At 45.4% G+C, this 21,085-nt stretch overlaps 1 protein-coding gene across 7 annotated transcripts in view; it reads left to right on the plus strand.

Annotated features, from left to right (window-relative positions):
* Positions 1-21,085, plus strand: part of SPTBN1 (spectrin beta, non-erythrocytic 1) — a 134,924-nt gene that overhangs the window by 18,877 nt on the left and 94,962 nt on the right. Inside the window, exon 1 of one of the 7 annotated variants that reach the window (XM_002199647.7) lies at positions 57-352. The exons of 4 other annotated variants lie outside the window; for them this stretch is intronic. The gene's annotated coding sequence lies outside the window, so the exon portion shown is untranslated. Of the gene's footprint in view, positions 1-56; positions 353-415; positions 840-21,085 lie in introns of those variants that run through there. 2 more of the 7 variants (XM_030268699.4, XM_030268697.4) reach the window with 2 other exon arrangements.

A 21,085-nucleotide genomic window follows, 5' to 3' on the forward strand; every position in this document is an offset into this window, starting at 1 on the left:
AGGGCCGGGAGCAGAGAGCCGGGATCGGGGAGCCGGGATGGGAGAGCGGAGATGGGGGGCGGCCCCTCTTCCCGGCTGCGTGTGCGCAGCGCGGGCGGCGTCCGCAACCTCTCCGCAGCCCCGATCGGCGCGGAGCGGGCTCGGCGCAGTCAGAGCCAACCCCGCCCCGCCCTACCCTACCCTGCCCTGCGGCGGCCCCGGCCCGTCCCTGGGGGCAGCGGCGGCCGCCGCCCCTTTCCCTCCCTCCCCTTCCCCGCCCGCGGTGCCGCCTCCTCCGCGCAGCCGCACGCCCCGCGCGGTGCGGTGAGCCCGGCTCGACTGCTGCTCCTGCGGTATTCCCTGCTAGACGGATGTAATTCCTCCTTTATTTTTCTTCGCCGGGGCGGGGCGCGGGGGGCGGCGCGGGGGTCGCGGCGCGCTGTCAGCCGGGCCCGCTGCGGGGCTTTGTGTGCGGGAGCGCCGCGCTGACCCCGCCGAGCTCCGGGTGCCGGGCTGCGGTCCGGGCGCGGCCATCGCCCGCTGCCATCGCCCGCTGCCGCGGGTGCCGCGGTGCCCGCAGTTAGCGGCACAATGCGTGGGCTTGGTTCGGTTGTCTCGGGGCTGGCTCTGGCTGTTAGGTGGGTACAGGCCTGATATAACAAAAAAAATATGGCAGACTTGTGCTATAGACTGTGAGACTGCAGCAGCTCTGAAAAACCCTTGTTCATGGCAACCGAGGCTGACGTTTCATTCAGTGGCTGATGTTTTTCCTTTTGGAGTGATGATACAGAACTAGAGTGAGCATTGAATTTGCGATGTTGATGTCTTAATCGTGAATGAAATTGCATTCTTGTTTAAAGGTGAGTAGTGATCTGTGTTTCTGTGTTGTGCTCTGCATTGTCCGTAGGTATAAATGCTAAATGTTCAAGATCAGGATTGCAAAGAGAGGGAATAAACACAAACTGTCAAGATCCGGAGCGTTTGGCTCATGCTTCGACCTTTATTGACAGGATACCAGCATTATGAAACCTGATTATTGAACAGTTCGGGAAAAGGGCTGGAATTCCCGCAGCCCGGCATCGTGCTGACAGGCATCTTGGGGAACAATGCTCCCCGGAGCCGGGGTTAGAGAGGCAGGGCAGGGAGAGGAATTTATTCCCAGAGATAGCAGCCGTGTGGAAATGTCAGGGGAGGCTGAGACTCCTCAGGCCATTGCAGGAAAGCTCTGCTGGAGGAAGGACTTGCATATGCTGAGAAGGCTCTGGAGGGAGAGATGGGAGTGCAAATGGAATGGGATGAAGGGCTGGGAAGGTGGGTGATGGCAGCAGATGTGATTTTTAAAGAATTGTTCTTATCCTTTAGCATTTCTTTATTTTTCCCCTCTGTGTTTCTGGGGAGAACAGAAATGGCTGTAGTGATGCCTCCATGACTTAGCAGTGGTTGTAGGGATGTGAGGAGGGATGAGGGGCTGGCTCATGTGCCACAACTAGTGCTGAAGAGGTAAGAAAATAGGGAATATTTTGTTACTTTATGCAGGAACATAAGGGAGAATGATGAATGTGGAATCAGGAGGGTCTTCTGGAACAGAACCCACTTTGGGTCTTTCTGTAATGCAGGTTAAGTGCAGCAAATGACACTCACTAAAGCAGGATGCAGCATTTTGGGATAAATAGGAACTTGCAGCAGGCATGTGGCAAAAAGCGTTAGAGATGCTGTTTCATCTTTGTGGTGGCACAGATCCTGCAGCTTTTGGAATTGCTGTGTGTCATTGAGCCCTGCCTGCACACAGGAGTGGGGCAAAGAGGGGCAAAATCCTCTTGCTGCATATATGGAGACCAGGGTACTGCTGTGTGCTGCTCCAACAGTCCTGGAGAGGAGAAATACAAACCATTTAATGAAAGATTTTTCCTTTTTCCTTCATCATCTATAAAATGGAATCAGCTAAACCCCCTTTATTGGATGGGCCTGGATTGCTCGTTTGCATTACGTCACCTGATTAAGGATTTATTTTTCATGTGGGTCAGTTACAGGATGAAATATTTCTAGTTGGATTGCCTGCAAAATAATTGTATTTCATTAGCAAGGAGTGCGTGGACATCTTCTATGGAACACAGAGGAGAAAGTCTGTTTATGCAGATGTTTAAGGGTCAGACTGCAAAAGTTATTTAGACTGTTAATCTCTATAGTCACCTAAATTCCTTAGTCATCTGATCTGGGCACAAGTGAACAAACAGCACAACAGTTTATCATTGCCCATTAGCCATGAGTCAGCTACTAAATCCTGCCCAGGCTGGTGTCTGTGGCTACAGGCTTCCTGATTGCCCTTTCCCTAGGGTCTAGGAATACCTCTGGAAGTATTGGAGCCCCAGGGGCCACACAGGTGACCTCTCAGGGCAAGGAGCCACTAGCTGCCCTCAGATCTCTCTGGCTCCGCTGAGGTTGTGCAGGAGAGCAGTGTAGGCTCTTTCCTGTGGTGCCTGGAAACTCCTGATGAGAGCAGGCCTGTGCTCCATGGTAGGAGCCATGGGCTTTCCCTAGTGTACCAGCTCCTGCTGTGGGCTGCTCCTGTTTCCAGCTGATGGAGATGGGGAGTTTGCCAGCACGTTGGATTTGGACCCTTACCTCTGCTGAGGCGCATGGCAGTTTTCCCAAGTGAAACCAGCAGGAATCTGGCCTAGAGGTGTGAAATGTGAAAATCCAGTTGCCTTGTCTTGCTTTAAACCTGAGAAACCATCTCATGTTGCTCTGACCAGATACCACTTGTGTGGAGAAGCAAGTGTTGGAGCTGCAGCTCCACACTGAGGGGAGTGTGGTCCATTGGGATCCATGTCCTGCAGAGCCTGGTTTGGAGCCTGCTTCCCCCACTGCTGGATTCTTTTCCCCTCCACCCACATGTGGTTTTCATTTGTCAGCCTTTTATTATTACTCTTAAAATGATCTGCTGTGAATTTGTTTTTCTAATGAACATGAATACAACATTGCAGCAGTTACAGCTGGACCTTTGGAGGCTTTTCTTGTAATGAAAAAAGGGTTTCAGGAGATTACATGTTTTTTTAAAAAAAGAACGACATAAGAAAAATTCTTACACCCAATAGACCCCAACTTATTTAACAGCTTGGTCAGAGTGATATAGATCAATTCTATATATATTTAAGCAGGCAGGTTTTTTTTTTCTCTTTTGTTCAACTTTATTTTTCATGTATTGTTAATCCCAGACACATTTTTTACTGCCCATTCTTCATTAAAAAAGGCCAGTTTTGCGTGGAAAAAGCTTTGATGTGTGTTGTTGGGTGAGGGTTGAGTTCATAACAGATTTTATGGCTGGGGGGGGCTATGTCTGGAAGTGTTATTTCTGATTACACTGAAATGTATGTGTTTATTGAAAGGTATGCACCAATGTATAAAGGTTGTACTCGAGGATTGTGTACATCTCCCTATGCCCAAGGACAGATTAAGGTTGAGGATTATATTGAGCTATTGTTTTTCATCAGTGCTAACATTTTTCTTATCATCTTCTCTGTGAGGTTTTTTCTCGTTGAATGGTGATAATTTCAGGATGTTCTTACTTTGTCATGTTTTTTCACTTTTCTGCTATTCTCTTAATATATTATTTGACTGCTTAACATATTTACTCTCGTATTATGTTGCACAAACTTGTATTTGTTTTTAAGATGCATGTGTTTTAGCCTACCAGAAACCCCTTTGGTGTGTCATCACTGCCACCAGAGGAACATGTTTATGCCATTGTGCAGCCCCTTTTATTCCACAATGTGCTGAGTATTAGAACTTTAAAAAGAAATGGTGAGTTGGTTTGATTTGTTCAGCAGCCCCTCATGTCAAGAGGGCAGTGGGGACTGAACAGAAGAGGGACTGCATGTGAAGCCCTGGTGGCAGCAGATGCTGACCCACACCTGTTGGATACTGGGAATAGCCTCACTGGTCATACCCGTGCCCTTGGAACAGGAGGGGTGTTGCATTAACACTCTGTCCTGAGAACTAAATATACTCTGCCACCAAAGTGTTCACAGGTAAATGTTCCAAATTTAGCAGTTTTTCTGTTTACTGGTTTTCCAAACATAGGCTGTTCCCTTTTTGGGAGAAGTAGCCAGGCCTAAGCAATTTGCCTGTGATCTGTGAAACGTGTTCAGGAATGATGTTCTAGATTTCATATCAGGTTTTTTTTCACACGTCCTGAGCTGTACACCAGAGGAAACAGTTTCTCCTTCTCCATGAGAATAGGAAACACAGATGCAAGTCATCAGAGAAGCTGTGGGCTTGCCTTGAAAAATAAAGTGTCTGTATTTTATTTTCAAGACAGGAATAGGGATTGACTGACAGCTCCATTTGATTGGTGTGACCACTGGGTTTCGTTTTGTTAATCATGTCTCAATACAGTGTGGAATGATCCCTGGAGTAGGCAGCTGCTACTCTGCATGAAATGTGGGGTCTGGGAAGAGATGTAGTTGCAGACCCAGATTTAGGATGTGACTGGAGAGGAAGAGTTACAGACCTGGAGCCACCCAGCCATGCCCCACTACCCACATGAATGACTGGCGTGGGGTTAATTGGTTCAAAGTAGCCAACTTAATGAATAAAGCATTTATGCTTCATGTGTTCAGTCTGCCTGTAGGAAGTGCTGGAGTGGCTGTTGTGATCCTTCCTGCCCTCAGTCTGTGGGGACTCAGACACCTTTAGTTCTGGCTTTTGTTTTTTCAGCTTGTCTTGAGGTTTTGTAAAGCAGCACTGAGGTCATGCCTGTGTTAAATCTCCTGGCCAGGGCTGCAGTGGTGCCTGCAGATATCAGGGAGGATCATGCCCCACTACAAAATTGTGGAGTTGGATTTTCCATTTTCCCCCTTCCTTGGAGGCGTCAGTGGCTGGGCTGGGATGGGAGGTGCTCCGAAGTGACGCAGAGGTTCCTCTCCAAGCCTGGCCCTGACATTTTAAGGTTATACTGATTACCCACTTTATCCCAGGCAGACATTTTTCCCAAGCCAGACTTACAGGCATCATTGGGAAGTCTTTAGTTTTTGCTGTGGGATTCAGCCCCAGTAGTGTCCCAAGAACACGGTCAAGGTCTTCTACAAGGAGTTGTGGGGATTTCCTGTCATCCAGCAGTAATCCAGATCCACAGCCTTTGGTTTTGTAAGTTCCTGCCTTTTGTTCTGAATTAATCCCATTGCTCTATGGATTGATTTATTATAGAATGACATGGGTATCTGCTTTTGGTTCTTACGTGATAAAAGGGAGATTTGTGTTGGAAGGGCAAGGAAACTGTGCATGGTGAGCTCTGGCAGTGTGGGCAGAGCCTGGGGTACAGTGGAGCTGATCACTCGGGTTGTGCATCAGGACCAAAAGCTGATTTTTCCCACTCATTAAATCAACTTTGCTTAGTGCCTAGACACCACAAATGCTCCAGCTAATTATAGCAAGTAGCTCCTCTGTTTTTTTTGCTTGGAAGGGAAAAGTTACTGCCTGCTGTATGTAAACTAATTTAACGTAGATACATTTATTTGACCACTCACGGATTTTGGGTTTGGGCATTCCAGGTGTCGGCTTTTGTCAGTAGCTAAACCAATGGTGAGATTTTCTCCTGCCAAGGGCTTTCACTGACTTTTTGTTAGTGAACAAATATGTAATGAAAATGTTTCAGGGTCATCTGCACTGGTCCTTGCAGATGGGGTGGATGGCTCGTAGCTCTGGGGTGCCAGTGGCACACACATTTATAGCAACACTGGAATGCAGCTTGAAGTTAATTTTTGGAAAGGAGCTTTGGGCCTAGATCTGCCTTATAGAATTCTGGGTGTGTGATACAGGAGGATCATCCAGTAGATCACCTTTTGCTAGAGCCTGGATCATGCAGTGAAGAAGTCAGGAGAATTCTCTAAGTTAACAGGAATTCTTTGTCATGTAGGATCCATATAGGATAAAGATAACCTGGTTAATTTAACAGCTGCTTCTTTTTTTGTAATGTAAAATATTGTGACCTTTTTTGGAGCACAATGCCATGAATAACTCTCTACAATTTCATCATAGTAAAAGATGAATGGATTAATTGCTACATTTTTTTTTTTTACATTTTTTTTAGAGTAATATATTCTTACAGCAATTTTGGATGCTTTTAGGAGGCTAGGTCCTGAGCCTGAAAGAAATCTGGCTGACTTTGGTGGGGCTACTCTGATTATCATAAGTCGAAAAATCTGCCTTGCAGTTTTCAAGTTTTCATAAAACAAACACTGCAGCCTGTTGTGTTTTATTCTGTTGGTGTTTTTGGCATCAGAGAAGCTTTTCCTGATTGTTTTTCTCATTTGAAGGCTGATGGTACTGAGTGACCTCTTGCTCCTAAAGGGTGGGTCAGTTTATGTGGGAAAGTCTTAGTCAATGTGTCTGGGAGATAAGTGGGACTGCATCCCAACGAGCCTTGTGCGTTAAATACTGGAATGTGCTGGGAACCTGCCAGGAGATTGGAAGCAGGACTCTGCGACAAGCCCAATGCAGTCACACTCTCCCTAAAATAGCACTGTGGATAACAGGAGATCTGCAAAGTTATCACTTACCTCATTTTCGCACAAATTCTTTCCTAAAAATGGATTATTGACTGAGGATTCAGGCGGGTTTTTCTGGTAATATATTCCATTTACATTTTGAGAGCAGTCACGTCCCTCTTAAGTCGTTGGTTGCAGGTAAGAGGGAAAAAGCTGTAGTGAAACCACACAAGTCCCAGCACAGGAAAAGCCATTGGTATCATCCTCATAATCACTTGAATGAGAAATGAGATAGGTTTTACCTCAGTGTAGGTCAGTAGGAGCCTCTTCAAATTTGCCTTGAACAGTCTGGAAGTACCAAGACAGAGATTAATAAGTTCAGTGGCCTCAGACATGCTTGGGCTGGCTGTGGGTGACAGGCTTTTGGCACCAGCCCCTGGATGCAAACAGCCAGTGTTTGGATATTCAAATGAGCAGTGGTTTACCACTGCAGACCGTAGATTGTTTTGTTTAAGGGCAAAAAGAAGCAAATTTGATTGTCGAGGGAAGCATCTGATTGTGCAGCTTTAGTGGTTAGCGTAAGCCAGTTAAACTTTAAACCTGGGGTGCTTGGATTAGTTTCTTACAGAAAGAGGATGAGTTGGCTGCTAAATGGGATAGTGTGAGGAAAGTGTGGGGGCAGCTGGGTTGGGAGCAAGGTTGTGAGATCCTGAGTCAGCAGGTGGTTGTTTAGTCCTGGTGAGAGGCTGCCCAAGGAAAGTATGGATCCAAATAGCCATTCTATGTTTGCACTGCTGCAGGGACCTACACAAGGAGCTCTGTGAAAAGGAAAATAAAAGTGGAATTGTTATGGAATCATAAGATTGAGAACAAAAAGTCTGGAGTGCTGTAAGTCATGACCTCTTGGTGCCTGCAGATTTGAGGATGAGCTGTGCTCTTGGAAAGGCAAATGGATTAGAGGTAATTTTGGAAAATATCACCCAGCTTCTGGTGTGTATTGCCAGCCTGCTGTCACTTCAGCTCCCAAGCCCATGAGCTGTGAATCTCAACAAGCCTGGACCAGGACTGACATCCCTGGCCCTGGGAATTAGACCCACAGGGATTGTGCTTGGGGCAGAGTGGGATCATATCCCCTGTGCCACTGAGGTTCTCCATGGAGAGGATGCTCACTCAGCCACAGCTGCCAGGCTCTGTTCCCCTGCTCCACAATCCCTCAGGAAGGGAAATCTGTGGCACTCAGGATGAAGTGCTTGTGCTTGGAGGTTGGCTGGGGAAGAGGATGTGGCACAGCAGCCCCACCTCTGTGCCTCTGGGGGGATTCCCTGACCCCAGGTGCCCCACTGATCCAGCTTTGCAGCTTCCCAGCACCCGGGTGTGTAAAGGAGCTTTATTGCTGCTCCAAGGAGGGATATGATGACATCAAACCCAGGTAAGAGGGAACAAGAGGTAAAAAACTGCAATCCAATGGAATTTCACTGAGCTCTGCCTTCTCCAGTATTGTGCACTTTCAGGTTCCGTATCAGGAGGCATAAAAATTTCCAGAAATTGCAGTTTATGTAAGAGATGTGAATAATGGCTAATAATAAGTGAAACTGCCATGAGGAGCTGGAAGAGGGGGGAACAGGTTATTTTTAGAGCTCTATTCTCATTGTATGCTAGACAAACAAGAATAAGGTGACTTTGCATTAAACATATACCACAAAGAAGTAAAGATATTTTCCCCAGTCAAGTCCCCATGATGCAGTCATGGTCTGTACTACCTTCCAGTTTAGGAATAAGACTCAAAACTGCTTCTTCACTGTTTAGTAACAAAAAAAGGGACCTTCCATGCTCATTTTCATTGCAGTACTGTGATTCTTCTTGCTCTGTGAAGCTTGAGAATGAAGTATCTGAATCCTGACTTGTGCCAAGTTACACAATTACATCCCTGATGTGTCCATTTACATCATCACAGTCTGGGACTTGAGGTTTTAAATCCTCTTCATAAAGAAACATGCACAAGAACATCTCAGAATCACAGAATTAACTAGGTTGGAAAAGATACTTGAGACCATTGAGCCCCACCTATGTCTGAGATAATTTTGTATTGCTCAGTTACATTTCACAACCATTTTAGAAATGTGAAGATTGTAAAAAAAGTGACAAGATCCCAAAATGTTGGAGTCAGGGATGGTGATCCCTCTCTGTGGGCAGGTGACAAGGAGCACACAGCTCTTATGTAGCTGTGTTTTTAGTCTGAGTAATCCTAATCAGGTAGTAAATCCTGAGTGAGATTATGCTGCTGTAGCAAGTGCAGCAAAGATCAGCTGCAGGGCTAGAGCAGGATCTGGAGATGCCTGCTTGGATATTAATTAAGGCAAATCAGAACTTTGGAGACTTTGTAGGATCTTCCCCTGAAGGAGTGGGGAAGAAGCCCAGTGAAGACAAATGACATGTTGGCTGCAGCAGGGCTGACAGGTGAGGAGCACATGGACATTCCAGGGCAAGGCGGAGCACTGAGGGATGTTTCTACAGCTGCTGCTGATCAGCAGAAAATAACATGAATCACTTGGGGTTGCAGTGGCACAGCAGAGCTAGCTGCTGCAGAGTTCAGAGAGTCCCAAATTTCCTTGGATTCCTGGCACGGGGCGATGAACCCCCACGTCACTTTTAGGGCAGTTTTCCGAGCAGAGCATCCATGTTATTCCAGGGTGCCTCTAACAGGAGGACAGCTGTTTGCAGTTTTAACTTCTGGTTGTCATAAGCTGTGGCAGGAATCCAGGGAGCCATGGAAGAGCACTGGGTCTGAAATTAATTTTCAGGCAACTCTATTAGATTGGTGCCCTTAGCAGACTTAGCACTACAATTTTATGTGTATTTTGGGATAAATGTGGCCCCTTGCTAGTATTTAGTAGCTTGGCCATCATATCTAAAGGAGAGCTAGGAGGACATGCAGATACATAAAACAAGGCACAAAATTATCCTTCTATGCATTCTTAATGCTCTGCTTTGTGGATTGACTAAAACAGTGCAATTTGATGTGGATGAGCATTGAGAAATGGTCACTATGCAGCAGCACAGATGCTCCATTAGAAGGGAATAAATTCCCAAATTGCATCCCAAGCATGTTATTAGAGGATTAAAGAGCTGGGAAAATCACCTTGGCTAACTGTCCTGAAACTGTGCTGCACTCAACATACGTATAAATAACTATTATGCAAATATTACTGGAGCAACAAAGAAGGTTTTGCATTTACTTTGTGCCTTACAAATGACCAAGTCTCTTGTCTCAGTGTTCCAAATCATAATCTTGTTTTCCCTAAATACAAAGCACTGAAATTACCTGTGTAGTAATTAGAATATATCACTCAATTCCTCTTTCTCTGAATTGGTCTCAGTGTACAGTAGCAAACTGGAATGTTTGGTACATAACTTCCTTCCTTGATTAAGTTAAAATTTAAGAATATTTTCCCATTTGGGCTGTCATCAGGAGCAATAAATCCTTGTTCCTTTTTAAAATTTTCCCATTCTGGTTTTGGCTGACATCACCTGCTGCCTGCATATGTCTCTGCAGAGAGGAAACCACCTCATTTTGTACCAGGAGAGGTTTAGGTTGGATATTAGAGAAAACTTCTCCATGGAAAGGGTTGTCCAGCCTTGGCACAGCTGCCCTGGAGGATTTCAAAGGTATGTAGATGTGGCACTTGGGGACATGGTCAGTGGTGGCCTTGTTGGGTTAATAGTTGGACCTAAGGGCGTGTCAGGAATCAGAGGCTGGATGGATGCTGGGTTCTGCCTGTAGGTGCTCATGGGTTTCATGCTGATACTTGGTCCTTGAATATTGCACCTCAGGGATCTTTTCCCCAAGAATCACTTGGAAAACCCTTTGCTACTCCTCAGAGAAGTCTTGGATGTGACTTGCCACAGATAACTTCCTGTTCCCCAGGGTGGTGGGTTGGGAATCAGGGTGTTGTGATGGGAGGCTCCAAATTAACTGCAGATAATAATAATAATAATAATGATGATGATGATGTGAAGTACTGTTAACAACTCCTCCGTCAGTGGAATGATCGTGTCAGTCTTGCCTGGGGTTGGGGTTTCTCCTACAGGGACTGATGAGACAATTCTCAGAAGTGACATGTTTGGAGCAATAATGTACCCCTGTGTTTGGTGGCTGGCACTTGGCACATTTTCCTAGATTTATTGCTGGAAAACCCAGGTCTCCTCAGAGACAATAAGGAATTTTTCTGGCTCTGTTGGTATGGAGTTATTTTGCTCTACCTGTTCCTGATGTTGGCAGGTGGTAGCTATGGGAACTAGGGGATCCTCCATGGGGCTGGATGGGATGGATTGGAATGGGATTAGCATTGTGTTTGGAAGTGTGTTGTTTAAAAGTTGCATTTTTTGGTGGGTGAATCCAAACAACCCAAATTCGTGGGCTTGTTCCCGAATTGCTGTGTTTAGAAGGAAGGCCAGGGGCTGTCTTGTGGTGTCAACAACAAGGGGGAGGAGGCTTTGTAAATTGAGTGTTGCAGCAAACAAAAACCCGGCAAAGGCCAGAAGAAATGCAATTGAAGGAATTTTTACACAAGCCTATGGTTAATTTTAGCTGAGAGTTTGGGATTTAGGTTTTTAAAAAGGCTTTTAATTTCAAGGGCTGCTAAGGGATGGGGAAGAAAGGATGTTGTGTGTGTGTGTGTGTGTGTGCACTGACCTCCCAGCTCTGGTTTTAGCTGTGACACCTGGCTGGGTTTAGCAACTGGATGTTGAAAAGCTTTCATAATTAAGAATTTTGTGCTTTGTGTATGGTGGTTTCTGCTGGAGACTATGGCAAGTCTCGCCAGCTCCGTTTCCATGCAGAACTCAAAATGGCATGGGAAGCACAAGCCTTTACACAGAGCTGTGTCACAGCCTCCTCTTTGGTTACCTCTCCCTATTACAGTGCTGTGATTGTGAGGCATCCATAAAGCCAGTGCTTTGCTAAAAATAGGCCATTCCTCTTGCAAATGCTATTACAATTCTGATATTCAAATATTAAGCCTTCTCTGCAGTGTTAAAAATAGCTGTGAAGAGAGAAATCCTTTCCTTACTCTCAGCTGAGGAGTCAAATATTGAACGAGTCAAAGGCTCAGTCCCAAGGCTGGAGCTATGTGGGAGCTGAGCTGAGGCTTCTTCGCCCCTGTTTCTTCACCCCTCATTTGCTGTTGTTGTTGAACACAGAGGACAAGTGGGTGGGAGAGAGAAACTAGCAGGAAGTGGATCAAAGAAAGTGAGGAGTGGCCAAAATTAAATGAAGAAAATAAGAGTGGAAGCAAAGAGAGAGGAAAAATCAGAATTTAAGTAGAAAGCTACATTGAGAGTGTTTCATCAGAACAAGGCTCTGATCCCGATGGCTGCCAGACAGGGGTTTTGGGAGCAGCTGGTAGAGGGTATGAGGCAGACCTGCCTCTCTCCCAGGGCTGTGGGTACAGTCTGTGGGCTCCGTGCCTGTGGCAGGAGCACTGCAAATTGCAGCAAGCCACTAATTGCCTTTGGGAGGCCACTTACAAGGGTGGGAGCATCCTGAAGATTGAACTCAGTGGGAAGATCAAGGACTTGGCAAGTTGGGATGTGTGCTCCAAGTGCTGATATCCTCAGCCTACACACTTCAAGAATGCATAAATTGAAAGGCAGGTGGTTTTTTCCCTCCCCCTTCCAATGCTCTTGTGCATTAACTAATGCAAAATTTAATAATAAAATACCATTTCAGCAAAATAATTTCCTTCCATTTGCCATCAACGAAAGACATATTGGAAAAGACAATTTCCTCTAGGGTGAAATAAAGGACAAGCAAACAGAAATGACCATTATAGATTTAATGGGGAAAAAATGGATTTATCATGTGGCTTGATAGTAATCTTAACAATATTATGAGGCAAGGAGGGAACCAAACAATGCCCATCTTTTTTCATGGAATGGAGCCCAGGAAGGCTTTCAGCAAACACTGTTTAGCCAAAAATAAGGGTGAAGGAAAATATAATTTGACCATATAATCCTGTGGGTCCAGGTGAGTGGTGGCAGGACTGCTCTCTTTGCCATAGAAGTTTCAAGGGAAAGGATATCCTTTTTTCCTTTCTGTAGGGAGGAGACCACACTAACATTTATCAGCTTAAGTTGGGTTCAACCAGTTGTGTTCAGCTGGAAACCCCTCTGATGATCATCCATCACAGATAGAGTCTTCTTGAGAGAGAATCCTGGAGCAGGTGGATCCCACAAGGCAAAACCAGAATGGTTTTGTCTCTGATAGTATTATCTGTAGCCTAACAGGCTTGTCTTGGATTTCCCCCAGCAGGAATGCCATTTTAGCTGTGGGGACATGTGCTGCTAGAAGGCTGGCAGTGAGGGAAGAGCTTGATAAATCTCCATGTCGTCGCTGTGTCTGGAATCACTTTGGGATCACAGCACTTCAGTGCCCTAACGCCCCCCCCTCCATGCCCTGGCAGCTGTCTTTGGAGCTCTTCCCTCCTTTAGAAGGTGCTCCAAGAAAGGGAAGGTCCCTGTGTGTTCTCCTACCTCTCCTGGCACCCAGTCACCCTGTTCTGGTCACAAAGCCCAAATCTTGGAAACCCAAAAGGGCACAGATTTCAGTCAAAGATGAAACACCCAGAAAAAAAAAAAGCATGCTGTGGAAAGGGCATGGCATGGCTGGTCACACACCTGGTTTGCAGCAGCCTTTGGCTGCTGGTCAGGATCTCTCAATTAACCAGTGATTTTTCCTTTGTCCAGGTCAACTGTTGCTGTAACTGGAGCCAGGATCCCTGAGCTTCAATTTGTATCAAGTCCCTCAGGTGTGGCACTTGTGCCTGTTGTAACACCAAAGGCAGCTTTCTTAGCTCAGGTCTGCACAGAAATGAGTTTTAGTTCCTTTGGCTTTAGCAATCCAGGAAGAACTGAGTGGTTTGTCTTTGGAAGGCCATGCTGACGTGGTGAAATGTCCATGTGTGTTGTGCAGGGAGCTGCCCTGCAGGCCACCAGGGTCCCCCAGTGTCTTGACCTGAGTCCCATTAACCACTTTACATACAGAGATGCTGACGCACATCTCACACCATACTGGTGCTTGGGTGAGCAGTTAAGTGCATTATTTTAATTCAGTAACATCCTGGAGGGATTAAATTCTTCATGCTGGCATTGTTTCCTGAGCAGAGCACAGTCACAGGAGATAACAGAGGTTACCAGACCTCCCAAATAAGTTAATTTTTATTGTGCTCTGTTACATTTGAGTTATGGATGAGGAAGATGGGTGAGCAGTATCAGCTCTGGGTTGTGCATTTCCATGGCTGTGATAGCACTACCTGCTGGTGGCAGTGATCCTGATGTTTCCTGCCAGGTATCACCTTCACCTTTCTGTCTGGCATCCCCACATCTTTTGTCTCCTTCAGTTTTATTCACTTATTTTCATTTTCAAATCACGGTGTACTCATGAATCTGTTAGCCTGTGCCCAGCTTGCTGCAGCCAGCTCTTGGGTTTTCTCAGATAACTTCTGGAGGCTATGAAAGTAAAAGTATCTGGAATATCTTAAGGGGCCTTGGCTTCAGTGCTCATTTTAAATTTACAAAATCCACACCAGCTTTGGAAAGGTGAGCAAAATTGAAAGTTAAGTCAAGAAGAATGCTGAGTGTTCAGCATTTTTGGAAGGGAAAGAAAAGTAAGATATTCAGACTTGTGAATAACTTATTCAGGCTGTTCTCAGCAGGGCTGAATTGGAGATCCCTTGTCCTCAACTTGCTCATAGAGCATCGTTGATTAATTTAGTAGCAGGTCCAAGCAGGAGGAAGGAGAGGGAGCTGTGCTAGTCTTGATGAAAGAAAATCCGCCCGAGGAGCAGACAAGTCCAAGCTGTAGTTCCTGCACAGTTTCAAAGATGGCCCTAATTTTGCTGATTCAGAACCTCTTTTCTCCTAATCTTGGCATGGATACCTGGAGGCAGATTTGTCCATGTCTTCATTTGTCAGAGTAAAGCAGTGAGGGCTGACTTAGGGACCAGAATTCCCAGGACACAGACTGGGAGAACCTTCCTGGGAGTAGGATGTGGGCTTACATGCCCAGTGATCTGGGGAAAAAGCCTTAAATGAGGAAAAATAAAGGCCAGATAAAGCCCTATAGCAGCATTCCAGAGCTAGAGAATTCCTGCATAGCCCTGTGACCACCTGCTGCTCTTAGGACTCCTCCCAGGATGTTTTGTGGCTGTCCACTTTCCTGTTTCACTTGCACTGAAATAAATGTACGGATGGATGTGGTTTTTTTCTTGGTTGAAATTTTTGTGAGTATTCCCTGGACTTGCAGAGCAGATGATGACTCTGTTTTCCCTTGTCTGACCTTGTGAGCTTTCCCAAAGCTTGTGCAGGGTGAGGAATCCCAAAATCCCTGCTAGAGATACAGCTGCTGTAGGCTGACTGTTTGGGATAATGAAAGGAGGGAGATCAGAGTTTTGCCTCAGGCTTGGAGCATTGGAGACCAAATTAATTTTGATGGGAGTTGTTGACGTCCACCACCTGTGAAAATGAAAATTCCAGCATTTTGCTGCAGGTAAGTAATTGGCTCTGAGTTGGGATCTCAGTGCTGTTTTGTCCCAATGAAACCTTATAGAGTTACCAAAGTAATTACTTTGGGGTTTTGATGTTTTCTGCCAGTTTTGTTGCTAAAAGGAGTGATTGGTGAGGCTAAATTTGTACCCCACAATAGAAGTGGTTAATTAATGTGTAGTCTGTGCTCACTCAGAGTCACAAATCTGTAGGGAAAGGTCTAACATGAGAGAGGTGAAGTGAAAATGTGAGTATGCATTTCCCCAAACCCACAGTCTGTCCACTGCACAACCAACTCTCCTGTTGGACAGTTGAGAGTGGCTGTTCTATTTTAGCTGATAATTTGTCTGTGGTTGAGTTACTCCTGACTAACACTTCCACCCAGGAGCCCAGACCCTCCCCTTGTGCCAGTGGGAGATGAGGTCATGGATGCCTGCTTTGGCCTGGGAGGAGGCTGTGAGTAAGGAGTCATTTTTGTCCTGTGAAATGCCAGCCCCAATGCCTGGCTGTGTCTGTCTCAGAGGGGAGGTGGGAGCTGGCAGCCTTTGCTCTGCACAGAATGTCTGAGGCTCTCTGTAATATCCTGCTCTCCAGATCCCCCTCCTGCCTGGAACCCACACCCTGCTTTGTTCTGGGTTTGACCAGCTTGGAGAGGTGCCTTGCTGTGCTACAGCTCTCAGGACAACAAACCCACCCGGTCTTAGCGTGCTCCAGACTGTGGAATTCCAATGCTGGATGGGGCTGGGGTGGTGTCAGTTGGTGCCAGAAATGCTAATCCTGAAGGATAAGAAGCTCTAGGGGAAATGGCTTGGTTAAAATCAACATTCAGCGTTGCTGTTCCTGCCATATGTGTGGGTTCCTGGCATTAACTCAGGCTCGAATGGTCCCCAGTTTTGAATTTCACCTCCCTGTATTCCCTACAACAACTTATTTAAATCTTGTGCTTCACCAGGATCCTGGAAGAATCCAATAGCAGCCACTGGGGAAGGGAGCAGAGGAATACAGAAGAAGGTTCCTTCCTTGTGATGTTTGAGATTTTCAGCAGCCTTCAGGAGTTCAGAGTTTTTATTTTAAATCAGGGTTTCAATTCATCTTTCAGCTAATTTCCCTAAATTCACAGGTAGCTCAAATCTTCTGTAATAGCATAGCACTGATAATTTTGCTGCTTATACCGAGGGTGTGCAGCAGAACTGAGCTGCCAAACAACCCCTCTGTTGTTATACAGAACCTATGGTAACTTTGAATGGTATGAAGTTTTAATAGGCCTTAAATCTTTGTAAAATACCCAGTACAACTCTTCTGCATCTGCAATTAATAAGTAATTCAGCCATGGCAAAGTCAAGCAAGCACAAATCCCCTTTGTACCACACTGTGCCATCTGTCTAATTTATCTGTGTCAAATATGGATTGTTTGGGTCTTTCCTTCCACAGGCTGTTCTGGGTACATTAAATTAATATTTCTGGTCAGGGTAATACTTTTCATGTTTCTAGCTCAGGTAGTAAACGTGTTTGGTGCTAGTTTTTGTCATGTATTTAGTAAACAAGTATGTGGTAGTCAGCACAAATATCTTTTTGTTGTGCTTGACCAGAAGGATTTTACAGCTCCAGCACCTTTCCAGCAATTCCTGTGGAAGAGCTGAGGGAAGGGATCACCCTTCAGGCACTTACAGGTGGATAAGCACTGAAGTGGATCCTGTAGGTTGATCTATTGCCCAGAGCTTGTTTTCTGTTTGTTCTCTGCTACTCTGGAAAGGCTCTGTTTGCCTGGAACTTGCATTAGGATGGTGGAATGTCAGAAAGGAATGTTGAAAAGGACTTGGTTTCCTTTCTGCTCTGTTGTGCCAGTCTCTGTTAGTTGGAAGTGCTGGGGGAGTGCAAGGAACAGCACTTGCAGTGGGGCAAAAATAAACTCTAGGATTTGCAGGTAACCTTTTCTTTTGATATTTTTCCAAAGCTGCTGCAGTGCCCTGTGTCCTTGTGGATTACAGAGCTTGCTGTGCTGGGAGCTGCTGTTGGAGAGAAGGAAGTTCTTTTTGGAGCAGAGCTGGGGGCTGTGGGCATGGATGTATGGCTCAGGTTCTGGTGATTTGGGTTTTAATCTCTCTTCTGCACAGGGGATGCCTGTTTTTGGAGAACAGGAACATTTGCAGAGTCCAGAGATCCCAGAGGGGCTCCAGGGCAGGTGGGCCTGCAGCAGGGATGCTTGGAGTGAGAGGACTTGTGCGTCCGTGTGGTTCCCGGGCTCTGATGGAAAAGGCTCAACTCTGCTGCTCCTGCCCTGCCTCTGAGTGTCTGCACACCAGGCTCCAGTGGGTGCCAGCCCACTCCTCTGGCATGGGAATGGGAGATTTCTCTTTGGGTCTGCTATTAAAGCAGCACAGACACAGCCTGCATTCATTGTTACCCTCTGGAGTGAACCAGAGCATGGAGCTTTTCCTGAGATGCCTGTTTGGAACAAGAACAATCTAAAAATTCTGCATTTTTACTTATTCAGTCACATTACCTCGCTCTGCTGCTCACCACCTCCCCTCAGCCTCACTCAGGTTTTTTTTTTTTTGTCTCCATCCTTCACTTGCATGTGCTTTACAGGGAGAAATCCCTGGTCTCCAGACAGCTGAGCCTGCTGTGCAGTGCCATGTGAAGGGAAAGCAAACTCCAGCCATTCAGGAATTAAAATGGCTGAGTTGGAGTGTGGTGAGTGTTAAGATGGAGTCAACCAAGCAGATCATTCTAGAAATCACATGGGCTGATTTTGCTGCTCCTGGTGAAGTTAGGAGGCTTCCCCTTATGTGTTTTGTTGGCATTGATGGCATCGCTAATAGAGATGTTTTAGTTAAAATCCCACCTTCAGTGCTTCTGTTCAGCTGCGTGTGGTGCAGGAGTAGGAACCAACAGTGGGATCCTCTGGAAGAGAAAAGGCAAAGCCATGCCCCAAGGTCTGCTTTAACCTCTTGCTGCCAGTGCCTGACTTTTCATGGAGAGTATAATATTCACATGGCATAGTGTAATCCTGAGGTTTATATTAAAGCCTCTTACGAGTGCATCATGCATTTCCAGACACTCCCATTAATATATTCTCAGAGCAGAGAAATGCTCTGATCCAGGCATTCTCTGGGTTTACCATTCCAAATAAGGATGCTTTAATTACTGGTGACCTAATTTGAATATAGGCTGGACTGATTTAATGTAAAATATTAATTGTATCTCATTGGGTTGGTTATGCTTTTGCTTTATTCCTGGAGCAGCCACTGTCCTCGCTCAAATCTGTGTGCTGAGGTCCTGTTTTATCCCAATTTCCATCAAAAAGGGAACCTGATCTTTTCAGTCATTGTGCTTTTGCATCTCATTCCTCACCTTCACCGGGGCTTCTGGAGTCTGGCATGTGGGTGGAAGCCACGGAGAGGATGGTGGTCAGGGCTCCAGGAGACATCTGGTCCCATCCCAGGCATGTGTGAGGTCTGGGAGCTGCACTTTCCCCAGCGAACTGTTACGCTGCATTTTTGGTAGGGATGGGAGCTGGGCTTCCTCCAGATTCATGGGAGCTATGTGGAGATCAAAGCACAGCTGGTCGGGAGCAGGGAGAGCATCTGACCACAAATAATTGTTTCAGCTTGGAATGCCAAGTGACAGTGAATGGCATTTGAAACAAGTGGTAGGGTGGGTCTGCTCAAATCCATTCCTGGTAGGGGTCAGAGAATTACAGAACTGGTCCCGGTTCATTTAAAACCAGTGTTGGTTTTGAAAGCCTTTAAAAAAATCTTAAGTTTTCTGGTTGCTTTTAATTTTTTTGCTCCATGCTCTCATTTGGTTAGGCTTTGAAAGCTTGGAGAATTCGGTTTTGCCTTGAAAGTGAAAGAAGGCTGAGGCTTTCCCCCGGGGAGCTGGGCTTTTAGAGGCTGAAAAGGTTGCGGAGAGCTTTCTCCTCCGGAGGTTTGTCCTTGCCCAAGATGGCTGTCAGGAAGGACATGTGGGAGAAAGGCAAAGCAGGAAGATCTGGACAGCTGCCAAGCATTTAAAAGGGCTGTGTAGTAAACAGTCATTAGGTGGAAAATGATCAGGATTAGCGCTTTCTAAATGGCTCCAGGGCTGTTCTGGGTTTTGTTGAGTTGGGTTTTTTTACTGTAATTCTGCAGGTGTAAATCAGAAATTTGTGAGAATCTGAGCTTTTAAAAAGTAAAAGCTAAAGAAGGTTCTACCACTTGTTTGCAAGCATTCCTTCATAACCGTATCACCCCTGCTGTACTTATTCTTCCTAGGTAATGTTTTAATGCTTATTAAATTAAAGAATCATTTAGGTACATGAAATAAGATAACATTGACATAAGGCCCAATCTGTTCAGGATCCAAGGCAAGTGATCAAGGCAAGTGAAGGATGTCTCTTTCTTCCTGTACAGGAATTACTTCATGTATTTCCATAACCCAAGGTAATTCCAGGCCTTACTCTTATGTAATTCAGGGGAAGGTGGAGGCTTTCCATTGAAAGCCCTGAATGCAGGGAATGTGACTCAAGAAACCAGAGAGAATAGGCAGTTGCTTTTTGTGGCAGATGTTGGCTTGGTGACCGTGACAGAGCATGGTGTGAAATGGAGCTTTTTTATACTTTCCTCTACTTCTCTACTTATCCTTTCCTCATCGTGCTTTTTGCCACCTGAATTCCCTTCAGGAAGGGGAGGTGGGCACACCCCACCCGTGTGCTCCCTTCAATGTCTCTTTACCCACATTCAGTGTAGAGGCTGTAGTCATCTTGTATGAACTCATGTAAACAGGAAAAGTCAAACATTTTAAAACTTTGTTTGAGCTTAAAGTACAATTATGACTGATAAGGTCGATTTTAGAGGTGTGGGAAGAACATAATCTCCATAGATTTGTTTCCAACCGTCCAAATTTACCAGATTGACTGTTTTTTGAATGGGAACTGAGTGTCTAAATCTGTAACAAGGTCCTGACCTTTATAGGATCTGTGCTGTGTAAACCACTTTGTTGGGAAGGATGAAATAATTTTTCAGGAAGAATTTATCAGCAGCTGTGACTCGTGGGAAGGTGAAGGGCAATGTCAGGTCTTCCAGCCAAATTGAGGTGTGCCTTGGGCAGGGAGAGAAGGAGCCTGGGTGCTTCTTGATGGGTGTCAGATCAGAAACTCAGTGGTCCCACATGCTAGTTTGCAGAGATACAACCTTTTCTGGGGATTTATCCTCCTTTGTAAATGCTTGGAGAAACAATTTCTGAGTGAAGTTCACTTTTTTTTGCCATTTTGTGCTGGTGGAAAGAAAGAATTCCTGATGTAATTTGAAATGGCAAAACCATTACAGGTCAGTTATGAAAAATGCCGGTGACTTCCTTGTGTTTTCACTTTCATGGTGTTTGCTGTCAGCTGCAGAGTTTTGCACATTTCAGATATTTTGCAGAATTAATTTAATGGGCCAAGGTTCAGAAATCTGGATAGGAACTGAGATAATTTTGCAGGCAGTTTAAGCTGAGTGAGGTCTGTACACTGGGCAAGCAGCAGTCCCCAAAAATGCTGAGCAGATGTTGTTTGCCAGAAAATAGGAAAAAAGGTGAAGATTATCAGGTATTTTGAATACTGAGAGACTTAATGATGGATTCTAACTGCTGGGGACTTGGCATGATGTGTGAGGTTTATTTTCCGGGCCATGAAGTAAGAATGAAATTGTCTGATTGCATTTGAAAGTTGCTGGGTAAGGAAAACAACAGCCAAGATCATATTTAAATATGAAATGAATATCAAGTGGCATTTATGGAACTCTGAGGAGAGATTGTTACTGAGAGGAGACAAGTGGAGATCAAAAGTTATTGGTTTTTAAAGAAGGAATTCTGGAATATTCTTCCAGGATAGCACACATAGTTATCTTATTAAAAACTCCAAAAGCAAACAGGTGATACAAACAATCTGTAAGATCCTGTCCAATGGGGACAGCTCCATCAATCTTCAACATCTGTGCCCAATTACTGAGCTTCTCGAGGCATTTTTTTTTCCTGTAGTGCACATTTCTCACTATGAACTAATAGTACATAATAATAAAGTTCTGGCTGTCTGCCAGCACAAACAGAGCTTTGGCGAA

This window comes from Taeniopygia guttata, chromosome 3, assembly GCF_048771995.1.
Source record: "Taeniopygia guttata chromosome 3, bTaeGut7.mat, whole genome shotgun sequence".
Lineage (NCBI taxonomy): Eukaryota > Metazoa > Chordata > Aves > Passeriformes > Estrildidae > Taeniopygia > Taeniopygia guttata.